The sequence below is a fragment of the Electrona antarctica genome, assembly GCF_951216825.1.
Source record: "Electrona antarctica genome assembly, chromosome: 17".
NCBI lineage: Eukaryota > Metazoa > Chordata > Actinopteri > Myctophiformes > Myctophidae > Electrona > Electrona antarctica.
This window is the reverse complement of record NC_136798.1, coordinates 9,154,696-9,161,902: the sequence shown is the minus strand read 5'-3', so window position 1 is coordinate 9,161,902 and position 7,207 is coordinate 9,154,696.

The following is a 7,207-nucleotide window of genomic DNA, read 5'->3' as shown; positions in this document are numbered from 1 at the left end:
GTGCTTTCAAATTTGAGACATTTACAATGGGGCTCAATGGCAGACATTGGCACGTCAAAAAAGCACTTTCACCTAGAAACTCCATTCACACTTTTTATTATTCAGCTTACTGTGGAGACACATGCTGGAACTTTTTACTTTGAAATGTTTTGTAGTTTCTGAGTTATTTAACTTAAACACCCAATGCATTCTCAATGGCAATAGCACAAACTTTGGCATGTTACTAGTCCTACATACTTACACCTATAAACCCCATTCAAACCTATTTAGGTTAATCTTACGATGGACAGGTTTGCCTGAAAAGGAATCTTTGAAATGTTTCATAGTTTTAGCATGCCGTTTTTCATCATTTTTGAGGATTTGAAAAAAAGACGAAAACGAGGATTTGAAAAAAAGACGAAAATCACTCCGAGACGATGGGCTATAGCCCATGGTCTTGGAGTGATTTTTGTCTTTTTTTCAAATCCTCGTTTTTCATCATTTATGACCATGGGCTATAGCCCATATCGAACGGCATACTATAGCATGCCGTTTTTCATCATTTTTGAGGATTTGAAAAAAAGACGAAAATCACTCCGAGACGATGGGCTATAGCCCATGGTCTTGGAGTGATTTTTGTCTTTTTTTCAAATCCTCGTTTTTCATCATTTATGACCATGGGCTATAGCCCATGGTCTCGAACGGCATACTATAGCATGCTGTTTTTCATCATTTTTGAGGATTTGAAAAAAATACGAAAATCACTCCGAGACGATGGGATATAGCCCATGGTCTCGAATGGCATACTATAGCATGCCGTTTTTCATCATTTTTGAGGATTTGAAAAAAAGACGAAAATCACTCCGAGACGATGGGCTATAGCCCATGGTCTCGAACGGCATACTATAGCATGCCGTTTTCCATCATTTTTGAGGATTTGAAAAAAAGACGAAAATCACTCCGAGACGATGGGCTATAGCCCATGGTCTCGAACGGCATACTATAGCATGCCGTTTTGCATCATTTTTGAGGATTTGAAAAAAAGACGAAAATCACTCCGAGACGATGGGCTATAGCCCATGGTCTTGGAGTGATTTTTGTCTTTTTTTCAAATCCTCGTTTTTCATCATTTATGACCATGGGCTATAGCCCATATCGGACGGCATACTATAGCATGCCGTTTTTCATCATTTTTGAGGATTTGAAAAAAAGACGAAAATCACTCCGAGACGATGGGCTATAGCCCATGGTCTCGAACGGCATACTATAGCATGCCGTTTTTCATCATTTTTGAGGATTTGAAAAAAAGACGAAAATCACTCCGAGACGATGGGCTATAGCCCATGGTCTCGAACGGCATACTATAGCATGCCGTTTTGCATCATTTTTGAGGATTTGAAAAAAAGACGAAAATCACTCCGAGACGATGGGCTATAGCCCATGGTCTCGAACGGCATACTATAGCATGCCGTTTTCCATCATTTTTGAGGATTTGAAAAAAAGACGAAAATCACTCCGAGACGATGGGCTATAGCCCATGGTCTCGAACGGCATACTATAGCATGCCGTTTTGCATCATTTTTGAGGATTTGAAAAAAGACGAAAATCACTCCGAGACGATGGGCTATAGCCCATGGTCTCGAACGGCATACTATAGCATGCCGTTTTCCATCATTTTTGAGGATTTGAAAAAAAGACGAAAATCACTCCGAGACGATGGGCTATAGCCCATGGTCTTGGAGTGATTTTTGTCTTTTTTTCAAATCCTCGTTTTTCATCATTTATGACCATGGGCTATAGCCCATATCGGACGTCATACTATAGCATGCCGTTTTTCATCATTTTTGAGGATTTGAAAAAAAGACGAAAATCACTCCGAGACGATGGGCTATAGCCCATGGTCTCGAACGGCATACTATAGCATGCCGTTTTTCATCATTTTTGAGGATTTGAAAAAAAGACGAAAATCACTCCGAGACGATGGGCTATAGCCCATGGTCTCGAACGGCATACTATAGCATGCCGTTTTGCATCATTTTTGAGGATTTGAAAAAAAGACGAAAATCACTCCGAGACGATGGGCTATAGCCCATGGTCTCGAACGGCATACTATAGCATGCCGTTTTTCATCATTTTTGAGGATTTGAAAAAAAGACGAAAATCACTCCGAGACGATGGGCTATAGCCCATGGTCTCGAACGGCATACTATAGCATGCCGTTTTCCATCATTTTTGAGGATTTGAAAAAAAGACGAAAATCACTCCGAGACGATGGGCTATAGCCCATGGTCTCAAACGGCATACTATAGCATGCCGTTTTGCATCATTTTTGAGGATTTGAAAAAAGACGAAAATCACTCCGAGACGATGGGCTATAGCCCATGGTCTCGAACGGCATACTATAGCATGCCGTTTTTCATCATTTTTGAGGATTTGAAAAAAAGACGAAAATCACTCCGAGACGATGGGCTATAGCCCATGGTCTCGAACGGCATACTATAGCATGCCGTTTTGCATCATTTTTGAGGATTTGAAAAAAAGACGAAAATCACTCCGAGACGATGGGCTATAGCCCATGGTCTCGAACGGCATACTATAGCATGCCGTTTTTCATCATTTTTTAGGATTTGAAAAAAAGACGAAAATCACTCCGAGACGATGGGCTATAGCCCATGGTCTCGAACGGCATACTATAGCATGCCGTTTTCCATCATTTTTGAGGATTTGAAAAAAAGATGAAAATCACTCCGAGACGATGGGCTATAGCCCATGGTCTCGAACGGCATACTATAGCATGCCGTTTTGCATCATTTTTGAGGATTTGAAAAAAGACGAAAATCACTCCGAGACGATGGGCTATAGCCCATGGTCTCGAACGGCATACTATAGCATGCCGTTTTCCATCATTTTTGAGGATTTGAAAAAAAGACGAAAATCACCCCGAGACGATGGGCTATAGCCCATGGTCTCGAACGGCACACTATAGCATGCCGTTTTGCATAATTTTTGAGGATTTGAAAAAAAGCTGAAAATGACTCCGAGACGATGGGCTATAGCCCATGGTCTCGGAGTGATTTTTGTCTTTTTTTCAAATCCTCGTTTTTCATCATTTATGACCATGGGCTATAGCCCATATCGGACGGCATACTATAGCATGCCGTTTTTCATCATTTTTGAGGATTTGAAAAAAAGACGAAAATCACTCCGAGACGATGGGCTATAGCCCATGGTCTCGAACGGCATAGTATAGCATGCCGTTTTTCATCATTTTTGAGGATTTGAAAAAAAGACGAAAATCACTCCGAGACGATGGGCTATAGCCCATGGTCTCGAACGGCTTACTATAGCATGCCGTTTTGCATCATTTTTGAGGATTTGAAAAAAAGCTGAAAATGACTCCGAGACGATGGGCTATAGCCCATGGTCTCGGAGTGATTTTTGTCTTTTTTTCAAATCCTCGTTTTTCATCATTTATGACCATGGGCTATAGCCCATATCGGACGGCATACTATAGCATGCCGTTTTTCATCATTTTTGAGGATTTGAAAAAAAGACGAAAATCACTCCGAGACGATGGGCTATAGCCCATGGTCTCGAACGGCATACTATAGCATGCCGTTTTTCATCATTTTTGAGGATTTGAATAAAAGACGAAAATCACTCCGAGACGATGGGCTATAGCCCATGGTCTCGAACGGCATACTATAGCATGCCGTTTTCCATCATTTTTGAGGATTTGAAAAAAAGACGAAAATCACTCCGAGACGATGGGCTATAGCCCATGGTCTCAAACGGCATACTATAGCATGCCGTTTTGCATCATTTTTGAGGATTTGAAAAAAGACGAAAATCACTCCGAGACGATGGGCTATAGCCCATGGTCTCGAACGGCATACTATAGCATGCCGTTTTTCATCATTTTTGAGGATTTGAAAAAAAGACGAAAATCACTCCGAGACGATGGGCTATAGCCCATGGTCTCGAACGGCATACTATAGCATGCCGTTTTGCATCATTTTTGAGGATTTGAAAAAAGACGAAAATCACTCCGAGACCATGGGCTATAGCCCATGGTCTCGAACGGCATACTATAGCATGCCGTTTTCCATCATTTTTGAGGATTTGAAAAAAAGACGAAAATCACTCCGAGACGATGGGCTATAGCCCATGGTCTCGAACGGCATACTATAGCATGCCGTTTTGCATCATTTTTGAGGATTTGAAAAAAAGCTGAAAATGACTCCGAGACGATGGGCTATAGCCCATGGTTTCGGAGTGATTTTTGTCTTTTTTTCAAATCCTCGTTTTTCATCATTTATGACCATGGGCTATAGCCCATATCGGACGGCATACTATAGCATGCCGTTTTTCATCATTTTTGAGGATTTGAAAAAAAGACGAAAATCACTCCGAGACGATGGGCTATAGCCCATGGTCTCGAACGGCATACTATAGCATGCCGTTTTTCATCATTTTTGAGGATTTGAAAAAAAGACGAAAATCACTCCGAGACGATGGGCTATAGCCCATGGTCTCGAACGGCATACTATAGTATGCCGTTTTCCATCATTTTTGAGGATTTGAAAAAAAGACGAAAATCACTCCGAGACGATGGGCTATAGCCCATGGTCTCGAACGGCATACTATAGCATGCCGTTTTGCATCATTTTTGAGGATTTGAAAAAAGACGAAAATCACTCCGAGACGATGGGCTATAGCCCATGGTCTCGAACGGCATACTATAGCATGCCGTTTTTCATCATTTTTGAGGATTTGAAAAAAAGACGAAAATCACTCCGAGACCATGGGCTATAGCCCATGGTCTCGAACGGCATACTATAGCATGCCGTTTTCCATCATTTTTGAGGATTTGAAAAAAAGACGAAAATCACTCCGAGACGATGGGCTATAGCCCATGGTCTCGAACGGCATACTATAGCATGCCGTTTTGCATCATTTTTGAGGATATGAAAAAAAGACGAAAATCACTCCGAGACGATGGGCTATAGCCCATGGTCTCGAACGGCATACTATAGCATGCCGTTTTCCATCATTTTTGAGGATTTGAAAAAAAGACGAAAATCACTCCGAGACCATGGGCTATAGCCCATGGTCTCGAACGGCACACTATAGCATGCCGTTTTGCATAATTTTTGAGGATTTGAAAAAAAGCTGAAAATGACTCCGAGACGATGGGCTATAGCCCATGGTCTCGGAGTGATTTTTGTCTTTTTTTCAAATCCTCGTTTTTCATCATTTATGACCATGGGCTATAGCCCATATCGGACGGCATACTATAGCATGCCGTTTTTCATCATTTTTGAGGATTTGAAAAAAAGACGAAAATCACTCCGAGACGATGGGCTATAGCCCATGGTCTCGAACGGCATACTATAGCATGCTGTTTTTCATCATTTTTGAGGATTTGAAAAAAATACGAAAATCACTCCGAGACGATGGGATATAGCCCATGGTCTCGAACGGCATACTATAGCATGCTGTTTTTCATCATTTTTGAGGATTTGAAAAAAATACGAAAATCACTCCGAGACGATGGGATATAGCCCATGGTCTCGAACGGCATACTATAGCATGCCGTTTTGCATCATTTTTGAGGATTTGAAAAAAGACGAAAATCACTCCGAGACGATGGGCTATAGCCCATGGTCTCGAACGGCATACTATAGCATGCCGTTTTCCATCATTTTTGAGGATTTGAAAAAAAGACGAAAATCACTCTGAGACGATGGGCTATAGCCCATGGTCTTGGAGTGATTTTTGTCTTTTTTTCAAATCCTCGTTTTTCATCATTTATGACCATGGGCTATAGCCCATATCGGACGGCATACTATAGCATGCCGTTTTTCATCATTTTTGAGGATTTGAAAAAAAGACGAAAATCACTCCGAGACGATGGGCTATAGCCCATGGTCTCGAACGGCATACTATAGCATGCCGTTTTTCATCATTTTTGAGGATTTGAAAAAAAGACGAAAATCACTCCGAGACGATGGGCTATAGCCCATGGTCTCGAACGGCATACTATAGCATGCCGTTTTGCATAATTTTTGAGGATTTGAAAAAAAGCTGAAAATGACTCCGAGACGATGGGCTATAGCCCATGGTCTCGGAGTGATTTTTGTCTTTTCGAGGAGGATTTTTCAAATCCTCGTTTTTCATCATTTATGACAATGGGCTATAGCCCATATCGGACGGCATACTATAGCATGCCGTTCTTCATCATTTTTGAAGATTTGTAAAAAAGACGAAAATCACTCCGAGACGATGGCCCATGGTCTCGGAGTGATTTTTGCCTTTTTTTCTACGAGTCTAAATGTTTGGGCTAGGCATTCCGCATTTTAGATAACAAGATTTAACTTAAACCTTGAACTCTCAAAATCATTAAAAGTTCTTCCTATTGATTTCAGAATCATTAACAGTGATCTGCGTCTCCCGTAGCCTACAGTCTTTAAGTGTGAGAGATAAAAAAAAAAAACGCTTTCACCTAGAAACTCCATTCACACTTTTTATTATTCAGCTTACTGTGGAGACACATGCTGGAACCTTTCACTTTGAAATGTTTTGTAGTTTCTGAGTTATTTAACTTAAACGCCCAATGCATTCTCATTTCAAAGATTCATTTTCAGGGAAATATGTCCACCGTAAGATGAACATTTTCAAGTTTGAATGGGGTTTCTAGGTGTAAGTATGTAGGACTAGTAGTGTGACAAAGTTTGACCATTGACAATGCATTGCAGCTGAATGTTTATCGTCGAAAACCACAAAAAACTACATATTGTCGTTGAAAACAGTATCATGGTCAGTAGCATATTATTATTGTCATGGTCAGTAGCATGCCAGTATCAATGTCAGTGGCATGGCATTAGCATTGTCATGGTCGTAGCATGTCATTATGGTCAGTAGCATGCCAGTATCAATGTAAGTGGCATGTTCGTCGAGCTTAGTCCATTCACCCTGGGTAAACAAAGAACTTTGCTTTGTCATTATCATGTCAGTATCATGGTCAGTAGCATGGTCTGATCATGGTTAGTTATTGAAAGACAGCACTTCAATATATCATAAACAACTGTTTATTATTTTCTCCCAATTTGTTTTTTTCTTTGCTAAAAGTGGCATATTTCATGTTTTAATTATTTTCACAGACCAATATCCATCCGATATCAGTGATTCTTGTCAAAAAGAAGTGACACAGTCATTCTAGTTACTA